At 40.5% G+C, this 23352-nt stretch overlaps 1 protein-coding gene across 4 annotated transcripts in view; it reads left to right on the top strand.

Annotated features, from left to right (window-relative positions):
* The window catches only part of PPP1R9B (protein phosphatase 1 regulatory subunit 9B), a 105091-nt gene that overhangs the window by 25445 nt on the left and 56294 nt on the right, over window positions 1–23352 (top strand). The window lies entirely within an intron of this gene.

Raw genomic sequence — 23352 nt, 5'->3', positions numbered from 1 at the left:
ATATTATAAGACTTCATTTATTTGAAGCTATCTTACCTAATGTTGGTTTACAGATAAAGCAAACTATGAGATTATATTCAATTAACATGCTTACTGGTTAATATCTTGAAAACAGATTAAACAATATAATTCCACTACATATCTTCATTGGCATATTCAGCTGAGAATTCTTAATAAGGGGAGAGAAGTGAATTAAGAATGCCTATTTCTTTTGTATATAACTGCTCTTAATTCTTTTTATGCCAAAAAACTTCCATAAATCCAATTTTTGTCTTTCTTTTCAGCCCTTATTTTGCAAGCTCAAGCAATGATGAATCAAACCCAGTTACAATGTGAATTGTGTGTTGGTATGATTCTCTTATGTGACTCTCTCATGTGAGCTAATGTTCCGCCTGGTTTAACCAGTACTTTAATTCTGTTATTAATCATCATTCCGGCAATAATAACTTTTAGTTTGCTAACTGGTGTGGTAGCTGATGCAGACCAGCAGCATTTAGTTGAAAACAAGCTCTTTCCACCTGAGCAGAAAAGAATTTGTCCAAATAGCATAGGAACAAAGGATCAACTTCCAATTGACAAGATGATTTTAGAAAACTGCAAGAGGAGGAAGACCAACTTGAATGTAGTTTGGATTTATTACAAGAAGGCAGTTGACTCCTTGTCACATGATTGGATAATTAAGTACTGTACTTAGAAATAACAGGAGTTAGTAGAAACATCTGAAGCTTTGTGCAACTATCAATGGCACAATGGAAGACATGGTTGCTTATAGTGAAGAGCTACCAAAATTTTTACTACCACGCCGTGCGCATGGCTTTTGCAGGATGCCCTGCATTTTCTTTCAACATTTTTCAGTGCAAATTGGGTGCTCGGGGTGGAGCTCCATTTTTGCTACCCCACTGCGTTTCCCCCTTCCCCGTCCAGGCAGTAGCCCCCTCCTGGTTGCTTATCAATGGTGATAAGTTGGGAGAGGCTAAATATCAAGAGAAATCTTATTATCACCACTATTGTTTGTCATTGCACTGAATGCTCTGTCAATAATACCCAACAAACCATGTCATGGCTGTAAAACACCAATAACATCTGCCATGCTATCCCATCTCCTTCATGTGGTTAATCTAAAGTTGTATGAAAAGAATCTGACTATCTGAAATATAATTGCTATTCAGCATTCTTGGTCTATATAGCTAACATATGGGGATGGGGTTTGGACTACACAAATGTGTTTGCATCAGTAGGGGATAAATAGTGAAAAACTAAAAGAATTATGAAGCCCTATGAAAATAAGATCAAGAGTCTGGATGAAGACAATCACTACAAATACATAGGCATCACGCAGGCTAACAAATTAAGCACACTGAAGTCAAGAAGGTTAGAAATAGACCATGAAAATGAAGAAGATCTTAAAGATCTCAAACTCAATGGAGGAAGTACCATCAAGACAATTATCGTATGGGTAATTTCAATCATTAGATAACAGCTGAATAATGGACTGGACTCAGGCAGAGTTATAATCCCAGGATAGAAAGACCAGAAAAATAGTGTCAATGAATCATGCCCTTCTTCCACACAGCGATGCTGACAGGCTCTACTTACTAAAGAAAATAGATGGGTGAGGATTGTTTCAAGTACACCAAACAGTTGAAGAAAGAAAAAGGGGCATTCGAAGAATATATATTAGAAGATACATTGAGACTAGTACACCATAAAGGCATACTGTGTACTGGAGAGACCAAACCTGATCTACAAGGGCAGATGAAGAATAGAAAAAAAAATATGGCAAGGCAAATTATTATACAATCATAGCAATAATAGCTGTTGTTGGAATATAAAGAATACAAATTTGGCACTGATAACAGTGGCTGCCCTAAATAATCCTTTGCCCAATGGTAAATGAATGAGCAATAGGAATCTCTTGGAAATGAACTTTTGGTTTGTCACCTAGAGAAGGTCCCAACTAACCTGACTTTTAGGTTGTTTGCTTTTATTTTAAAGCAGCTAATTTTTGTGTGATAAGTGATAACTTTTCTTAATATGTTTGTGGACATGCTTCTGTCCAAGACTCACCAAGGACTTTATTAGATAGATTAATCAGCAATACTTTGGCCTCTGGGTTTTTGTACCATTCTCCAAAACGCTCAGTGATTGCCTTTATATGACCAGATAATCATAATATTTATTTATTTATTCATTCATTCATTCATTCATTCATTCATTCATTCATTCATTTATTAAATTTGTATGCCATCCCTCTCCATAGACTTGGTGCGGTTCACAGCAATAGTAAAAACAATGTAAAATACAAATCTAATATTTAAAAAACTAAAAACCCATAATTTAAAAACATACACACAACATACCAACTATATAGACCTGGGGAAGATGTCTCAATTCCCCCATGCCTGACGGCAGAGATGGGTCTTAAGAAGTTTATGAAAGGCAAGGAGGGTGGGGGCAATCCTAATCTCCGGGGGGAGGGTCCACCACAGAGAAAGCTCTTCCCCTGGTTCCCATCAGACGACATTGTTTAGTCGACGTGACCCAGAGAAGGCCAACTCTGTGGGACCTAACTGGTTGCTGGGATTCGTGCGGCAGAACGCGGTCCCAGAGATATTCTGGTCCGATGTCAATTGTGACCGGAAACTGATCGGCAACCAATGCAGACTGGGGAGTGTTGGTGACGCATGGGCATACCTAGGGAAGCCCATGATTGCTCTTGCAGCTGCATTCTGCACAATCTGAAGTTTCTGAACACTTTTCAAAGGTAGACCCATGTAGAGAGCATTACAGTAGTTGAACCTCGAGGTGATGAGGGCATGAGTGACTGTGAGCAGTGACTCCCGGTCCAGATAGGGCCGCAACTTGTGCACCAGGCGAACCTGGGTAAACTCCCCCCTCGCCACAGCTAAAAGATGGTTCTCTACTGTAAGCTGTGGATCGAGGAGGACGCTCAAGTTGCGGACCTTCTCTGAGGGGATCAGTAATTCCCCCCCCCAGGGTAATGGACGGACAGATGGAATTATCCTTGGGAGGCAAAACCCACAGCCACTCCGTCTTATCAGGGTTGAGTTTGAGTCTGTTGACACCCATCCAGACCCTAACAGCCTCCAGGCCCTGGCACATCACTTCCACTGCTTCATTGACTGGACATGGGGTAGAGATGTACAACTGGGTATCATCAGTGTACTGATGATACCTCACCCCATGCCCCTGGATGATCTCGCTCAGCGGTTTCATGTAGATATTAAATAGCAGAGGGGAGAGGACCGACCCCTGAGGTACCCCACAAGGGAGAAGCCTAGAGGTTGACCTTTGACCCCCCCACTAACACCGACTGCGACCGACCGGAGAGGTAGGAGGAGAACCACTGAAGAACAGTGCCTCCCACTCCCAGCCCCTCCAGCCGGCACAGAAGGATATCATGGTCGATGGTATTGAAAGCCGCTGAGAGGTCAAGAAGCACCAGGACAGAGGATAAACCCCTGTCCCGGGCCCGCCAGAGATCATCCATCAATATATGAATGTAATCCCTGAATGCAATGCAAAATTCATTTCTAGGTTCCCCTTTATCAAAACTGAGAAATTAGTTATCAGGACTAGGAGAAACCGAAACATTAAAATGTGGTTGAAAATATATTTATCAGTCTGGCTCATACCAAAGAAAAAAGTCTTATATTGACACCCCCCCCCCAATTATTTCCAAACAAATAAGCTACATTTTTTGCCATACTAAGAAATTTTGTTTACTTGAATAGGAAAAAGGTATTTCCAGTACTCCTTTATAGAAAGAGTGAAATGTGTGTGTCTGTAATGCTGATCTTCTTCCTTATTAAGCCATAAAAATGTGGCTGTTTTGAGGCAACTAGCAATCATCCACCTCAGCATGTAACTAAGCAACACTGAATTAGCTTAGCTCCTTCATATTTGGATTCCCTACGGTTGTACCTAAACTCAAATGGTTTTCCAGAGTTAGACCAGAAGAACGCCATCGCCGATGCAAACCATGTTAGCAGAAAAATGTCTAAAAAGGTTCCAGATATAGACCTAATCATAGCTAATTACAACTAATTGCCAATTACTCATCTTTTGTCCCACGCCTTATATTAAATAGAAGGAGATATCTGGGCTTGATTGAATCATATTCAACAATAGAAGAGTGAATATAAATGTAATATTGAGAGCTGTAATATAATTTGAAAATATCTCCATATAAATATAAAATATAAAACACAGCTCTCAAGATAAAAACAGAGCTATTCCATCCTTCTGTTTATGTTTGCTACAGGTACCATTTGGAAACAGAAGGCTAGGTATACAGTGTTCCCTCAATTTTTGCGGGGGAAGCATTCCGAGACCGCCCGCGAAAGTTGAATTTCCGCGAAGTAGAGATGCAGAAGTAAAAACACCATTTTTGGCTATGGACAGTATCACAAGCCTAAATTACCATTTCCCATTCCCTTAACAACCATTTACTCACCATTATTACTGGTACTCACCATTGAATAAGACACTTAGTGATCCTGATATTTATAAACATGATTATTTATTAACAATAATTTTATTTATTTATTGGATTTGTATGCCGCCCCTTGTTATTATTTTTTTATAATTGTTATTTATTTGCAAAAATCATTAGTTTGGCAATGACGTATGACATCATCGGGAGGGAAAAAATGTGGTATAGAAAAAAACCCGCAAAGTATTTTTTAATTAATATTTTTTAAAAACCGTGGTATAGGCCATTCGCGAAGTTCGAACCCGCGAAAATCGAGGAAACACTGTTTATATATATGTAAGATGCTTTTCTTATTTATTAGTGCTTATATTTCAAGAATGAACTTTCCCCAAATTCAGGAGCATTTTTGTAATGGTTTTTGTTATGCAAATGGATTTGGGCATGTGAAATAGGAAGAGCATATGCATTCATACCCATGCTGGCCTAAATTAAAACTAAAATTAAAATAGAAAGTGTAGCCAGTCTAGATTTATTCGATTAACAATATCATAATTTATTCCAACTTTATTTTGGGGATCTGTAAAAAAATTGTGTCTTCAAATCAGTTTTGACTTTTGACAACTATCCCCTATAGCCTTGATGGCAAACCTATGGCACACATGCCACAGGGGGCACATGGAGCCATATCAGGCATGCGAGATATTGCCCTACGTCAGCTCCAGCACTTGTGCACACTGGTCAGCTGATTTTGACCTTAGGGAAGATCCCTAAGCCTTCCCTGGAGACTTCAGAGAAGCTTCCCTGAAGCCTTGGAGTGCAAAAAAACACCCAATTGGCAAACCAAACGTTCGGAAAAACAGACTTCCAGTTTGCCTGTTGTGCTCTTTTTTGCACTTTGGAGGGTTCAGGGAAGCTTCCTGAACCATCCCAGGCTTCAGTGAAAGCCTGGATGTATGCGCAGGAATGGGGGGGATTGTGTGCATGCATAGGGGCAGCATGTGGGGGAAGGGAAACGCACACACACCCTTTTGGCACGCAAACCAAAAAAGGTTCACCATCACTGCCCTAGAGTTTTCTTGGCAGCATTTTTCAGAACTGGTTTACCTTTACCGCTTTCCTAGTGCTGGGAAAAAGTCAGTGTCCCTTGATGTTGTAGGAGTTTTTAGGGTGAACCTCTCTCTTGTTGGTTGCTGGTTTTGTAGTATAGGATTGTGGGAAGGTTATTGAAAGGATCAGTTGACTTTGAACAATAAAATGCTATTTAATTCATTGGTGTATGATCATGTAGGATATAAATTATGTTTGCTTAGAATACTTAAGAAACTTCTCCTGAATGCTTAATTATAGAATGATTATCAGAAGAAGCTATCAATGTTTTTTTCTTTAAAAAAACCATGTTGTTTCTTTTTTCTTTTTTATTCTGACATCCACCCTTCATATCCTAACATTAAAATCTCTGAGTTTTCTGCCTTTTGAATAATGAAATTATTAACTCTGACCTTCCTTTGATGCAGTAACTACAGTCCATCATTTCATTGTAGTTTTGATACACAAGTAAAAAGGCAAAGCTGAATCATAATTCACATTACAGGGTCTCTATTAAAAGAGATTGCAGAGTTCTATGATTAATATTTTATTTTAAGTTTTTAGAATTTGGCTTAACACTGAACTTTGGTAAACATAACACAATTGCTGTTCTCCCATAAATCGCTCTTCATTTTACCCACCTTGGAAGGATGAAAGGCTGAGTCAACCTTGAGCCGGTGATGAGATTTGAACCGCTGTCCTACAGATCTGTAGTCAGTTTCAGTGGCCTGCAGTACGGCATTCTACCTGCTGTGCCACCCCGGCTCTTATGTATTTAACTTTCCATCAACAAGCCAGTGTGGTTTTTGCTTGCCAATTCTTGCTTTCTCCTATGAATTTGAACACATAACTTGATCAAAGTAAATCAGACATAGCCTTATGATTTTAGCTTCCGGTAATGTGTCTGATTTGATATGCTTTAACACCTCTCTGTCAGTTATTGTGGATGTCCATGGTATGTGCAGTAATTTACATCAGAACCACAGTTTGAAGGCATCAACTCTTCTTTGATTAACAAGCAGTAAACTACATCATGGCTTTAAGTGACAATCACATAGAGTTGTCCTAATTCCAGGTCCTGTTGACTAAGCAATGCAGGTTGGCCGGACCACGGGGGGGGGGGGGCTTCTCTGTGGCTGCCCCAGCTCTTTGGAACCAGCTTCCACCCGATGTCCACACCGCCTCCACCCTGCTGGCCTTTCGTAAGGCCATGAAGACCTGGCTGTGCCGGCAGGCTTGTGGGCCATAAATTTTACATTCTAGATGGCCAATTTTATGAATGATGTGCATGTGTATGATGGTGACTGTTTTTTATCTTTATGGGGTTTCATTTTACAATGTTTTAGATTAGAAATGTTCAACTTATTTTATCTTTGTATCTATTTTATAGTATTTTTATCACTTTTAAGCCGCCCTGAATCCTTCAGGATTGGGCGTCATAGAAGTTGAATAAATAAATAAATCACCTAGTTTGCATAAGATGCTAAGAGATTAACTAGTTTCCTGCAACATTCTAAACCACTAATTACCCAACTAGGTCTTATATCAGTCTGTTGTTCTTATAATCATTGAGGAGGATTTAAAAAAAAACCAGGCACTTTTATGTGGGTATCTGGAGGCTGGAAGAGCTACCATTTAAATTTTTTAGAATACTTAGGATATAATGGTTCTCTATCGTGAGTGGAGCCAGCATTCAAGATTGGTTGTCCTCGTCCACTCAGAATGAGGACTGAGTCTATTACTTTTTGCCGCATCCACCCTTCTGGGACCCAGCTTTGACTCAGTCCTTGGACTGGATGGACATAGCTACCCAGATCTCCTTTCCTGAATGCTGATTTCTGAATTCTTGACTTTGAATATGGACTGTTTTTTTGGATTTTGTGAGTGATCTTGCCCAAGCCCTTTCTGTCATCTGAAGCACTCAGACATTTTTAGCAAATAGGCTACCATGGCTGTTAATCTGGGCCTTTTCAGCAACTGAGATACTCTTTTCCCCCTAGGCCTTTACAATTTATGCATGGTATGTTTGCTTGTAGGTATGATTGGTTTTAAAATAAGGGTTTTTTAGCTGTCATAGTATTGGATTTACATGCTGTTTTTATTATTGTTGTTAGCCGCCCCGAGTCTACGGAGAGGGGCGGCATACAAATCCAATCAATCAATCAATCAATCAATCAATCAGCCATGCAGGGGTTGCCCGGGCCGTCATTTTAGCGGTTAGCTCCCTGTGCCCATAGCTGCTCGGACGCATGGGGGAAGGTGCAGACTTATTAACAGACTTCTACTTGCCTTATGATATCTACAAGTTGGTGCGGCTTGCTGATAATCACACCCCCCCCCCCCCATTTTGTTTCTGCTGCTCATTTTGCCATTGCTGGGGTGGAGGATCATTTCCACCCAATTCGGCTGATTACTTTGGAGCCTGGCATGGGTGCTGGAGCTAAAGCTCACGCTGCCCCCTCCATATAAGTTGCCGTTTGCTCAAAAGCCTGAGGTTGTGTCCATTCCACCAGGCTTCAGCACTTTGAACTAGAGGCTTGGACAGTCGCTTGAGCTAACACTCACATAGCCTTGGCTACATTGTCTGTCCTGGTAGCAGCTATTCAGCCTTAGGTCTTCATCCAGTTCCCATTGCCTGAACCTCAAAGGGCTTTGCTACTTGGCTCTCCTGTAGCCTGCCTTTTTTTAAATCATCAGTTGCAGTAGCCATTTTGTCTTAGCTCACAGGAGCCATTTTGTCGAGCTCCTCATAGGCCTAATAGCAATGGCAATTGGAGTCTCCTCAGACAAGCCTCATAAAATGATATTAACACTTCATATGATCTTGATTCTATCCCTCTGTTAATGCAGCCTAGAACTGTGTTGGGTTTTTTTTGGCAGCTGCCTCAATCTTACCCTTCATGATCATCCCTCTTATTTCTTAATCTCCTGTCTATTATTATATTTATATCTTAACTTTTGGTATATGTTTTTTAACTCGTGCTACCTCCTTTATACCTAGTTTTGTCTCCTGGGTCTACCACCAACCAATTCCATTTTTATTCCCGATTAGTTGCTTTAACTAGGGTTTACAAGCTATTTCTTGTTTCTTGTGCTTATTAGTTTTAGATCTTACTGCTTCCTCTCTTTAATATCTTAACTCATCTTTTGTTTTCTTTTTCAACCATTTCTAAACACCCAGTAAAAAAATCAAAACGTAACTGAACACTATACTTTCTTCCAACAGTTATAAGTTCCCTTAATAGTAATACATTCATTCATTCATTCATTCATTCATTGGATTTATATGCCGCCCCTCACCGAGGAGTCTGCTATGCAATATGAGATTGAGTAAACAATTATTTTTTAAAATTCCATAATCATATTATTTATCCAATCCAAGCTTATGCCTCTTAAATCTAATCATTTATCTTTTAATTAAATCTTATTCACTATTAATGATATTTATGAGATTATATATCATAGTACTAAAATGGGGGGGGGGGGAAGAAAATATGTGAATAGTCATCTTATTATATTTTGCTAACATCCATACTCATCAAAAATCTTTCATTAAGTTATATCAAGTTCATGAGTTATTCATGTTATAACCAACATATGCAACAGCGATAGCTTAAAAGATTATACTTCCACCAGTTAATTTGTAATTTTATCTGGTACAACCGGTCCTTCAAATCATTGATCTTTTAATTAAATCCTATTTCTATACCATATTAATATTTAAAAGTAATAGATTAAAAAAATATATTTCCTTTCTTTATTAAATCATCCATTTTCATGTTTCGATCCCACTTTTCTTGGCTCCTTACCCCCCTTTTTCTTTTTATGTTTATACCCCCATCTTCTTTTTCTCCAAGCTTTTTCCCTCCTCTTTAAAAGTAGCATTTGTCCAATTCTATCTTCAATTTTTCTTTCTCTCTTCTCTATGTTAACCTGCTTCTTTTTTAAAATTATTTCATTCAGTGCCAATATTTTCTCCCCATTCTCTTTTGATCATTGTAAAATCCAGTAAAATCATTATAAATTATAATATAGTCATCAATTTGTCCATTAGCAATGTATTTTTTTCTTTTTATAACTCTAGCTTTCAAAATAATAATCTATCTGGTTATTTTTTTCTAAATTCATCTTTTCCTCCTTGTCATCCTGTTTTTTATTTTCATCATTACAGATGTTGTTAACCTCTAGTTTATCTTTAAAGTCTTTGTTATCCTTCAGTTCTTTTTCTCTTTCCTATTCAATTCTTAGTCCAAAAAAAGTCTCTTTTTAAGTTCCTCAAGGCATCTTTTATGTCTTTTATGTCCTTATAAAGGTCTTTTAAAATGCCACCAATTCTTCATAATTGCTTATCTCCATGTCATCAATATCAAGAATTCATAAAATCCAGCTGTTAACAGATGTCTGCTTCCACAGACTTTTTAGTATCTTAGTCTATACTTTTACGTCTCAATCTCTTATTCTTTTCAACGTTAAAATTTCTTCAAAGTTCAATTTAATTAAAACAGATCCAAGTTGTCTTTCAGTAGAATAACATTACTCCTTGCGTAGTACTTCTCAGATATCGAAATAGTTTTCTGAAGGTCAACAGCTGTAAAAACATCCATGAAAATTTCCCACCATTGCGATTATTCCTCCAGTCTGTAGATGGCACACACACTTCCAAATCTGTTTTTTATTCTGTAATTTTCCTTTACATTTAAATCAGTTTTGATCACACTGAAAATATCCTCTTATAATCTTCTTTGCCGGATTATTAAAAAGTACTTTATAGTCAAAATTCAGGTTCTTAAGGAATGGGCATCAATTGTAATACCATCTCTTTTTCCCCTTTGTTAAAATTCCATGGTTCCCCATGGTTCTCTGATGCTAGTTAGCCGCTTTCTGTAATTTCAATCCTTTCATTTCCTTTTAAGTTCTAAAAAAAAGTTTTTCAGACTTCTATCGGCATTCACACTCACCAGCGCTAAATTCAACTTCTCCTTCACTCTTCAGCACTCAATCTTGTATCTTCTTGTAGCTGTCACATCTAGGATGACATTTTAAGTGTGGTCTTCCATTGCTGCTGGCTGAGAGGACCTTCTCAGCTCCCTAAAGGGTTCAACACCTCCACAGCTTGCCGGCAGGTGTCTCACTTTGTCCCCACCCCTAGAGAGTGATTCTAGTCCAATTCCAATTGAGCCGGACCTCCAAACAGCGAGAGTATTTGGGTTCCTCAGCGAAGCGCTGGGAACACCCATCTCGCCACAGCATTGGCCATGCCCTCCTAGTCCAATCACAACTTTTCTTGGACAACATCCAAAGACAGTGGAAGGCTCCGGCATCAGGGCCTATGGCTAACTCACTTGACCACAAGCACTTGGTGTGGCTCTAGAGTTAGCCTCACTTTTCAGCATTCCTACAGTCAACACACCAGTTTTGCCCTTCATACACCGACCGCTATGCTGGGTGAGTCGGAGCAGTTGTTGAGGCCGGAAGACAAAAGAATTGAGCAGCTCCTTATCAAGGTCAACCAGGCAGCTGCCTGCGCAATACGGGTGTCTTCATTGGCTTCCTTTTTCACTTACTCCTCCTTAATTTGACTGAGACTCCTCCAGGAACAAATCCCACTGTTCAATCTGATACAAAAGGCGCTGAGGCTGGGACTGTGGGTGGCGACTTGGGCTTCCCCTTTTCAATTTATCTGCCACTACAAAATCATTTGCGTCGCAGACATGGCTTTCAACCATAGAATCTTGCAGAGGATCCACAAGGAGTTTCACTGAATCGGACTTGAACTATGAACTGTTGGCTTTGGTAGGTAGGTCCCATCCTGAATGCTAGCTCCACCCAGGATGGAGAAGGTGCGTTGGTCTTACCTGATACGCCTCTTCTCATCAGCATTCAGCCCCACCCTTGAGCAGTCCATTCCTGCATACTCCTCGTTTGTTGGACTGGTCTTGTTGCCCTTGTTTATTTATTTATTTATTAGATTTGTATGCCGTCCCTCTCCGTAGACTCTATTGTTTTTGTTTGCTGTTGTTTTTTTCCTTGGTCTGACTTTTCGCATGGCAGCTTCTGCCTATTTGGCGGGTTCAAGAAGGGGAGCCTACCTGTTGTTAACTGGTACAGTTGGTAGCCATGTCGAGTCTGCTTCTTTGGTCCTGTCAAACAAAGCTGTTCCTAGGAGGGTGGATCTTGCAAAAGATAACAGACCCAGTCCTCATTCTGAGTAGATGAGGACAACCCATCATAAATGCTGGATCCATCTGATAAGAGAAGAGGTGTATCAGGTAAGACCAACACCCTTTCTCTGGGTATTGTGGAAGTTTAATAATGGCAGTCAGTGAGATCTTCATTTTTATTTTCTATAAAATGCCTTATCTTGTATAACTCCAAGATAAAATGTTGATACCTTTAACTTGGTGGACTATAAAATTAATTATAAAGAGCTGGTATATCAGTTGTAAGACTGATCTATGAACATGATAGTGAAAGTTCTACTTTCACCTTTATCATGAAATTGCCAGCTGAACTTTCAGCTTCATTTCCTTATTTGCAGAGTGGGGTTCAAAATGGTGGTTATTATACAGTATAGCAGTAATATGTTACTAGAGTAGTCCCTTGCTATACCGCGCTTCACCTACTGCGGCTTCACTTCATCGCGGGTTTTCAAGAAATATTAATGAGAAAATCATTCGCGGATCTTCGCTGGTTCGCGGGTTTCTGAGGAAGTCGATCGGCAGATTTAAACAGCCCGCGGAACTCGATCGGCAGGTTTTTCAAAAAAAATATATCTAAAATTGTAAATACTGTATTTAAATACTGTATCTAAAATAAATACTGTATGGGAAGGGTTTATAAACACTTAAAACAATGAAAACTTACCAAACAATTACAGTATAAATACTTAAATAAGTACTATCAGTCGATAAATTCCCCATCGCGGATTTCACCTATCGCGGCCGGGTCTGGAACGTAACACCAGCGATAGGAGAGGTCTTACTGTATATCATTTTAAACGAACAAAGGACCTCAGCTTCAGATGACCTTTTTTGTCTTCCTGATTTCCTAATAATAATAATTTAATAATAATAATAATTTGTTTCTTTCAAAGATTTGATCCTGGATGAGGAGGCCGACCTGGCATGTATTACTGAAACCTGGTTGGGCCCGGAGGGAGGTGTTCCTCTCTCTGAAATTTGCCCAGCCGGGTTTCAGATATGGCATCAACCTCGACCCCAGGGAAGGGGGGGAGGAGTGGCTATTGTAGCCAGGGAGAGCCTTTGCCTGCGTAGACTCATTGCTCCGGAAATTGCGGGTTGCGAGTCTCTCTTGATGAAGTTGGACTTAGGGGTTCAGGTGGGCTTATTTCTCACGTACCTGCCTCCCAGCTGCGTGTCAAAAGCCCTGCCTGTGCTACTCAAGGGGGGACTTCAACCTGCCATCACTCGGCGAAACCTCTGGGTTGGCACAGGAGTTCATGGCCACCATGACAGCCGTGGACCTGACTCAAGTAGTACAGGGTCCGACTCACGAGGGAGGGCACGCACCTGACATGGTATTCCTTTCCGAGCAATTGAGTAATGGTCTGAGACTAAGGGGCTTAGAAGTATTGCCTTTGTCATGGTCAGACCATTTTCTACTACGGCTTGACTTCCTGGCTCCAATCCTCCCCCGCAGGGAGGCGGAACCAATGAAGATGTTCCGCCCCAGACGCCTAATGGACCCAGAGGGCTTTCAAACGGCGCTTGGGGTTATTCCAGAGGCACTCATCCACAGTTCGGCGGAGTCTCTCGCGGAGGCCTGGAACAGGGCTGCGGCGGGGGCTCTTGACCGGATTGCGCCTTTGCGACCTCTCCGTGGCGCTAGACCCCGTAGAGCCCCATGGTTCAACGAGGAGCTCCGGGAGTTGAAACGCCAAAACAGATGTCTAGAGAAGCGATGGAGGAAGAGTAGGTCTGAATCCGACCGAACACTTGTAAGAGCTTTTATTAAGACTTACAAAGTGGCGCTCAAGGCGGCAAGATGCGCGTATCATACCGCCTTGATTGCATCAGCGGAATCCCGCCCGGCCGCTCTGTTTAGGGTGACCCGCTCCCTTCTTAACCAGGGGGGAGTTGGGGAGCCCTTACAGAGTAGTGCCGAGGATTTTAACACGTTTTTCGCTGATAAAGTCGCTCGGATCCGGTCCGACCTCGACTCCAATTGTAAAACAGAGTCGACTGACAACTGGGGCACGTACTTGTCCACCTGTCTGGGAGGAGTTTGATCTGGTGACACCTGATGAAGTGGACAAGGCCATTGGAGCTGTGAGTTCCGCCACCTGTTTACTGGATCCGTGTCCCTCCTGGCTGGTTTCGGCCAGCAGGGAGGTGACGCGGAGCTGGGCCCAGGAGATTACCAACGCTTCCTTGGGGAGGGGAGTTTTTCCATCACTCTATAAAGAAGCGCTCGTGCGCCCCCTCCTCAAGAAGCCCTCCCTGGACCCAGCTGTGCTTAACAACTATCGTCCAGTCTCCAACCTTCCCTTTATGGGGAAGGTTGTCGAGAAGGTGGTGGCGCTCCAGCTCCAGCGGTCCTTGGAAGAAGCCGATTATCTAGGTCCCCAGCAGTCGGGTTTCAGGCCCGGTTACAGCACGGAAACCGCTTTGGTCACATTGATGGATGATCTCTGGCGGGCCCGGGACAGGGGTTTATCCTCTGTCCTGGTGCTCCTTGACCTCTCAGCGGCTTTCGATACCATCGACCATGGTATCCTTCTGCACCGGCTGGAGGGGTTGGGGGTGGGAGGCACTGTTCTTCAGTGGTTCTCCTCCTACCTCTCTGGCCGGTCGCAGTCGGTGTTAGTGGGGGGTCAGAGGTCGACTCCTAGGTCTCTCCCTTGTGGGGTGCCTCAGGGATCGGTCCTCTCCCCCCTGCTATTCAACATCTACATGAAACCGCTGGGCGAGATCATCCAAGGACATGGGGTGAGGTATCATCAATATGCGGATGATACCCAACTTTACATCTCCACCCCATGCCCAGTCAACGAAGCGGTGGAAGTGATGTGCCGGTGCCTGGAGGCTGTTGGGGCCTGGATGGGTGTCAACAGACTCAAGCTCAACCCGGATAAGACGGAGTGGCTGTGGGTTTTGCCTCCCAAGGACAATCCCATCTGTCCATCCATTACCCTGGGGGGGAACTATTGACCCCCTCAGAGAGGGTCCGCAACTTTGGCGTCCTCCTCGATCCACAGCTCACATTAGAAAAACATCTCTCAGCTGTGGCGAGGGGGGCGTTTGCCCAGGTTCGCCTGGTGCACCAGTTGCGGCCCTATCTGGACCGGGACTCATTACTCACAGTCACTCATGCCCTCATCACCTCGAGGTTCGACTACTGTAATGCTCTCTACATGGGGCTACCTTTGAAAAGTGTTCGGAAACTTCAGATCGTGCAGAATGCAGCTGCGAGAGCAGTCATGGGCTTACCTAGGTATGCCCATGTTTCACCATCACTCCGCAGTCTACATTGGTTGCCGATCAGTTTCCGGTCACAATTCAAAGTGTTGGTTATGACCTTTAAAGCCCTTCATGGCATTGGACCAGAATATCTCCGAGACCGCCTCCTGCCGCACGAATCCCAGCGACCGATCAGGTCCCACAGAGTGGGCCTTCTCCGGGTCCCGTCAACTAAACAATGTCGGTTGGCGGGCCCCAGGGGAAGAGCCTTCTCTGTGGCGGCACCGGCCCTCTGGAACCAACTCCCCCCGGAGATTAGAACTGCCCCTACTCTTCCTGCCTTCCGTAAACTCCTTAAAACCCACCTTTGCCGTCAGGCATGGGGGAACTGAAACATCTTCCCCTGGGCATGTTTAATTTATATATGGTATGCTTGTGTGTATGTCTGTTAGTATATGGGGTCTTTTAAATCTTTTAATTTTAAATTTGTTAGATTATTTATGATTTGTTTCCACGTGTTGTGAGCCGCCCCGAGTCTTCGGAGAGGGGCGGCATACAAATCTAAGTTATAAATAAAATAATAAAATAATAAAACAAGATGACCAAGGGGAAAAATGCATGCTACGTTACTTATCAGAGTAGTGATGGTGAACCTATGATGTGCGTACCAAAGGTGACATGCCTCAGTGTTTAGGATGACACACCAGCATCCAGCAACTTCCAAAACCAATTATGACAGAAAGCAGTGCCCTTTTCTCACACAAGTTGCTGGGGAGCACTGGACCGTGGGTCAATTGCATTGTTCTCCAAGGCTCACACTCCTTGAGAAATGGCACGAAGCAGCCTTTTTAAGTGGAAGCAGTAGAACTAAGGCTGAAATTGAGGCTGTGCCCTCTACTTCAAGCCCAGATTCAGCACTGCTGCCAAGTGCCCCCTACCTAGATAGGGGGAAAGATAGAGAATTGTTTCTTCTTTATCGGGGGTGGGGGGGATAACGACACACCAACAGGACCAAGTGAAGCAAATTTTAAATTTTTTGACATGGCAAGCCCAAAAGGTTCGCCATCACTGTACCAGAACCACCTCCATGGAGGAATTTGTTCAAGACAAATGAGTATTTGCAGAGGTGCAAGGACTGAGGAGCGTGCAGCATGTTTAAACTCATTTCTTTTTGTCATTAAAAGAAGGTAAGGATGAAGGTCATCTGGGGAAACTGGGGCAAACAAAAATTGCAACAACTTAAATATTCAAGGAAGATAAAGAAGAAGAAACGGGTAAGGAAGAAACAAAGTGGGAGTGAGCCCAGGAGAAAGAAGAGTTTTCTTTTATTAAATTAAGTATCTGTCTATAACTACGTGCTATAGTTTTGTTAGAGGCATAAGTAGATGCTTAAGGTAAAATGCACCTGTTTGTTTATCACTCCCCACTTGAAATCATATATACAATTACACAAAAGATAGCTTATACCGGTATGTGTCTTCAAAGAAAAATAGCTAGGATTTTGTCTACATTAGCAGGATTAGTTTTGTGGGATTTGTGTGGCTTCTGTGGCATGTTTAGAGCCGTTCCAGTCCCACAACTTCAAGTCGCCCATTTTTCAGGTAGATAAATGTTTAAAAGGAGCTCAGCATACATTTGTTTGTTTGTTTGTTTGTTTGTTTGTTCGATTTCTAGCCCCCCTTCTGAGATGCAGGGTGACTTTTAACATAGTCTTCGGAGAGGGGCGGCATAAAAATCTAATTAATAATAATAATAATAATAATAATAATAATAATAATAATAATAATACCGATACATAACAATGAAAGAAATCGAAATTAAATAAAACAACACAATAAACTTAAACCATCTTAACTTAACTTAAAACATCTCACAGACAGCCCACTTGAAACTTCTGTAAGGCCTTAAGTCAATGATGGTGAACCTATGGCATTCTGACATGTGAGCTGTTGCCCTAGTTCAGTTCCAATGTGCATGGGTGTGTTGGCCAACTGATTTTTGGCTCGCACAGTGCCTCTGGGAGGGTATTTCTGGCTTCCAGAGAGCCTCTGGGCAGATGGGGCAGGGCATTTTACCCTCCTCCAGCTCCAGGGAAGCCTTTGGAGCCTGGGGAGAGCGAAACATGAGCCTACTGGGGTCCACAAGAAGTTGGGAAACAGGCCATTTCCTGCCTCTTGGGGGCCGGGGGAACGCAGTTTTCACCCTCCCCAGGCATTGAATTATGGAATTATGTGCACAATCGCACATGCTCACACTCTTTCAGCACCCAAGGAAAAAAAGGTTTACCTTAAGTCATCTGTTTTACTTGTTACTGCACTCCCCAAAGTCTGAAAAGGGAAAGGCTTCATGGGAACTCTTGTGGAGCCACATAAGACCTGTTTGCAGCCCCCTTTTATAGCTTTACTCCTTACATCCAAGGAAATTTCATCCTATGTAGATAAGCTCCATCCAATCCCAGAATAAAACACGTAGAGCTGGAGAAATGAAAGTAGAAATCTGGCCATTCTCAGAAGTATTCTTGATCATGATCTCCACTTCTAAAACTCTAATATTTTAGAACATTTTCTTCATGCAATTAAAAAACTAATTCTTTTGTAGAGATATGCTAGAATGCAGTATACTCACCTTGTCTATTACCTCTAAATTTGCACAGTTCATCAGTCCTTGTTTGTCACTCCTTAGAGCAGGGGTCTCCAATCTTTTGGACCTCAGTTACCACCAAGGTGATAATTTTAAAATCCATGCCCCTAATTCATAATTTTATGTCCTGCAGACCACTAATATGATTTTTTTTAAAAAAAGATAAATACATTTGTAAAATAATGATAAGAGATTAATCATTATTAATATGAAATGCATCCATTTAATTTAAAATTATAAATGCTTATTTAATTATAACAAAATTGTAATTTGATGGTGGCTTGCTGATGTTGTTGGGAAAGTCAGTCCTATATTTCAGAGCTATAGCTGTAGTCCTCTCCTCTCCTCTCCCCTCTATTCCTCTTCTTCCTTTCCTTTCTCCTTCCTGGACTGGATTAATTGCTCTCAGCCATATCTGGCCCAGGGCTCAAGATTTCTCTATGGACCACCAAAATTTTCTTTTTTTTTGTTTTTAAACAAATGAAATTCCAAACCAATATGCCCTGAGTCTCAATTCACCACCAAAAAGATTTTTTTTTTAAAAAAAAAAAATTGTCCCCTCCGAAAAGCAGATGTCTCTGATCTAAGGCAGTGTTTCTTAAAGTATGATCCTGGGAACCCTGCCCCAACACAAGGCACACTCAGGGATCCATGAAAAGAAAATTATTTGCCAGTCCATGTTGAAAAAATAACACAATAGAAACATAGAAGACTGACGGCAGAAAAAGACCTCATGGTCCATCTAGTCTGCCCTTTTACTATTTCCTGTATTTTATCTTACAATGGATATATGTTTATCCCAGGCATGTTTAAATTCGGTTACTGTGGATTTACCAACTACGTCTGCTGGAAGTTTGTTCCAAGGATCTACTACTCTTTCAGTAAAATAATATTTTCTCATGTTGCCTTTGATCTTTCCCCCAACTAACTTCAGATTGTGTCCCCTTGTTCTTGTGTTCACTTTCCTGTTAAAAACACTTCCCTCCTGAACCCTATTTAACCCTTTAACATATTTAAATGTTTCAATCATGTCCCCCCTTTTCCTTCTGTCTTACAGACTATACAGATTGAGTTCATTAAGTCTTTCCTGATACGTTTTATACTTAAGACCTTCCACCATTCTTATAGCCCGTCTTTGGACCCGTTCAATTTTGTCAATATCTTTTTGTAGGTGAGGTCTCCAGAACTGAACACAGTACTCCAAATGTGGTCTCACCAGCGCTCTATATAAGGGGATCACAATCTCCCTCTTCCTGCTTGTTATACCTCTAGCTATGCAGCCAAGCATCCTACTTGCCTTTCCTACCGCCCGACCACACTGCTCACCCATTTTGAGACTGTCAGAAATCACTACCACTAAATCCTTCTCTTCTGAAGTTTTTGCTAACACAGAACTGCCAATGCAATACTCAGATTTAGGATTCCTTTTCCCCAAGTGCATTATTTTACATTTGGAAACATTAAACTGCAGTTTCCATTGCTTTGACCATTTATCTAGTAACGCTAAATCATTTACCATATTACAGACCCCTCCAGGAATATCAACCCTATTGCACACTTTAGAGTCATCAGCAAATAGGCAAACCTTACCTACCAAACCTTCCCCTATGTCACTCACAAACATATTAAAAAGAATAGGACCCAGAACAGACCCTTGTGGCACACCGCTTGTAACCTGTCTCTGCTCAGAATACTCGCCATTAACAATAACTCTCTGATGTCTATGCTTCAGCCAGCTTGAAATCCACGGAACCGTATCAAAGGCTTTGCTGAAGTCCAGATAGGCAATATCCACGGCACCACCTTGATCCAACACCTTTGTGACATAGTCAAAGAACTCAATGAGATTATTGAATATTGAAATCCCGTAAAACAATTATGAAAAATAGCAACAGTGAGCTTTATTTTTAATATAATAAATATCTGTAGATATCACCCATGCAAAAATAGCTCTTATGGGATCCTCCATAATTTTCAATAGTGCAAAGGGGTCCTGAGGTGGGGGAAAGTTTAGGAAGCACTGAAGCAAAGGATGTACTTATTTATGGAGAACAACTAAGGAATACACAAAAATACTTCATGATAATGGCTTCCAGTATCTCTCTGTAAAAACACTATGTGTTTTTAGAGGGGCCTTATCCCAAAACTGAATCTAATGATCTTTGATTCAAATAAAGTCTTAATTAACAACCTTAAAAATATTCTGTACAATCTGTCCTGACATGTGTTAGAATATTATGGGCAATTTTACAAGGATATTTTTATTTTCCTGTAGAGGAGCAATTTCTAGGGGAAATCCTCTGTGAGTTTAATCTGTGTTTTATTGTGGTTGTTTTTGCAGAGGTCCCCCCCCCTTCCCAAATCTGCTATTCACATGAACTGATGAAATGTAGGTGTAAAATTCAGAGCAGAATCATCCTACAGTGTTTTGTGTTGCTGATAAAGGAAGCGAGGTGGAATAGTTCTATTATTGGAACATATGCCCATTAACAGCTGGATTAAAGCAACCCTCCCCCTCTTCAGCCTTTTGTTTGGGTTATGTGCAATATACAAAACCCTGCAACCCCATCTTACTTTATCACTAATAATATATATCCAGTCCTAGCTCAGCCGGTTCAGTTGGGAAACATTCTGACCCAAGAACAAAAGAAAGTATATAGAAAAAAATTGGAGGATGGAGGTTAATGAGGAAAGTTACCCACATAGAATATAAAAATACTTTTGCAATATCAAAATATAGGGCCAGCTGACATCCTATTGAGGTAGATTGTGCAATCAGAATGGCTTCTTCTTCTTTTTAGTACTTTGTTGATTCCTGATAAAAATGAACTATAACTTGCAAAGTGCAACATCTTCCTCTTGCTGATGACCAGGTGACCATCAATGTTCAATGTTGCATGTTACTGTGGGAAAACCTATAGAATAATTGTCAGCATCATGTAATAAACACAAACACATGGAAATGGAAGGCCTTTATGCAAGGCTTTATTATTTGGGCGCAAGTGAACATGTATGGTTTGAAGGTGTCATGGAGTCTTTTAGTTTAGTACACAATATTTCTCTTCTATATATTTCATGCTTTCAAGGCAGAAAATCACAAGATCCATTCCTGGCATCCCTAGGCATAAATGAAAAAGAACTGTTTAAAATTCAGAAAATTACTGCCAGTCAGCACAGATCAGCTTCAAAGAAAGTGCTGCATTTGGCTACTTTGGACTATATCTCCCATCATCCTTGAACATGAGCCATGCTTGCTGGACTGATTGCACTTGAAGTCAGAAATCTCAAAGGTACTAAATTGGAGATGATGTGAGTAGTACTGATCAAGATAGCAGAGTGGTAATGCTATTTTGAATGTAAACTGCAGGAATATAGCTATTATAGAGGATCAGAAATTATCAGGGGTTTTTTTATATACGGGATTGATCTAACCAATGGCTCTTCCAAATAATATAACATGCACTTGTGTGCTTTTATCTTATTACTAAATTTATACTCATGGAAATCTTGAACCAGGGTTTAAACATCTTCATAATAGGAGCAGGATTATACTTAGTGTCTGTTAGAAGTCAACATACCAGTTCTCTTTTTTATCTATACAAACATGTGCCCTCCAAACATATTTCTTAAAATTATGCCATGTTATTCCGACAAAATAATCAGAGAGACTTTGGCAGCCACAAAAATGAAACCCAGGCTGCCTGAAGATATACAATTCTGTCATGGAAGAAAAAAACAGCTGCAATGAAAATGTTTGCAAAATATATATTTTGTGTGTGTGTAGTCAGATTGTAATCTTCCATTCGCATTTGAAGCGAATTTGCATGGGAAATGTTGATTTCAGTATTTAATATTTTTGCTTTTCATGCAGCTGTTGGAAATTCCAGTCAGAAGAGCAATGGTTTCCTCTGTGTGTACTTTTCCCAATTAAATTGCTTACCCAAATTGCAAAATCAACTATGAAAAATTTATATGCACCTCTTGGTTCAAAATATGACAATTTCCACTAACAACTGCCTTTAAAAATAACCAGTAGATGCAGATAGTTTAGGAATTTCCTGCTTTTTCAAATATCCCTGTCAACTACTTTATAGTTCAAGCAGTGAGAGTATCTGCAAAATATTTCTTCCCAACTTTGGAATTTTCTTTCTCTTTTATCAGTAAAACCCTAATTTGCTTTCACTTAAGGATCTTAGGATGCCTCCATATATAGTATATGTAATTCCAATTTTTAAAATCTTTCTGGAAAACTAGGCAATTTTCCAACTAACAAAGTTCAAGGAGAATCTGTTTCTGCATTCATAGTTGTCAGTCCCACAAGATAGGTCAAGACAGGAAACTTATCTTTAACAGGATTTGTGGAATGCTTCTATTCTTTTTGTAAGTGTAACAGTTTCTGAATATGTATTTCAAGGTTATTTCCATAGATTTGTACAATTATCTGCCTAATAGCCAGCATAATATAGGTTTATTATTCTGGATTTGACAGATTCAAGTTCAAATCTCCGCTTGATCATAAAGCTCGCTTGGTAACTTTAAGCTAGCTATTCTCTTGTTGTATAGGAACAAGCTACTTAAAGCAGAATATTCTAGAGTTTGCCATTCAAAATAAATACTCTCAAAAGATGAGGGAAAGTTACAACAAAATAGAAGAGAGGCAATTCTGGGTATATTCTTTGACCAAGCAGAAAATGGAGAAAAGATCTAGCTAATATCCTGCTTTTAATTTCACCTCATCTGAAATTCTGCTCCAGTGTTCTTCCATCTTGTTTTTGTACACCATTTCGGAAATCTTCTCTGACAGGAAAATGATGATGACGTTTGAAAAAGCAACTCATTGTTAAATCTGAGCAAATGATTTTTTAAGGCAACAGCAGTTTTTATTTTTTATGTGGGTTTCTCCTGACTTTTGTTCTTCTGCATAGAACAGGGCTAATTATTCAGGTAATTAGCAGAACTATTTCAGGTATTTACTCAGTTGGCAGTGCATGTCTGTTGAAAAATTAACCCATGTTGAGATAAGTGAAACATATTATCATATATAAGCATGAATAAATTATTACTATCTGATATTGCCGAATTACAATTTTCAGCAGCCCAAGTAGCATAGTCAGCTGTGAGACATGCAAAAAGTGGTACCATAGTTTGGCTAATTTATGAAGGGTTGCAAGTTCACTATTTTCCATATATAAGATGTCAGTGAAATTATCAAATAGATAAAATGGTGGAATAGATAATAAGAAATTATGTCTATGTGGTGAGATTTAGCAGCCTTTCACGTACCCCATTGCAGAACATGCAAGTAGAGTACCCCCCCCAAAAAGCAACATTTTAATCACTTGAACATAACATGAAAAGGGGATTTCTCAAATTATTAATTGACCAAACACTCAAAAGAGAAATATGTGTCTCTCACTGGGAAAATAACCAAGAATGTGTCCTAATAGTTGCTTTCCATACTTTTATCAGTTTTGCCATCAAAGTTTAGCACACGATCTTTATTAGACCCCTTTTTTGTAAAGGCTCATCACAACAGCAGTAACTTTCCAAATCGTGATTGCTGCTTTTGGATATGCACAATAATGCATCTGTTTATTTAGAATTTAAACATCAAGCACATCTAAAAATGACTGGTATGTCCGTGCATGTGTGTTTTAACATACAGTTGTTGTGCGCCACCCCAAGTTTGCGGAGAGGGGCGGCATATAAATCCAATAAATCTAATCTAATCTAATCCAATTTTATCAATAA

The sequence above is a fragment of the Erythrolamprus reginae genome, chromosome Z (assembly GCF_031021105.1).
Source record: "Erythrolamprus reginae isolate rEryReg1 chromosome Z, rEryReg1.hap1, whole genome shotgun sequence".
Taxonomy (NCBI): domain Eukaryota; kingdom Metazoa; phylum Chordata; class Lepidosauria; order Squamata; family Dipsadidae; genus Erythrolamprus; species Erythrolamprus reginae.
This window is presented reverse-complemented; position numbering and strand designations above follow the sequence as displayed.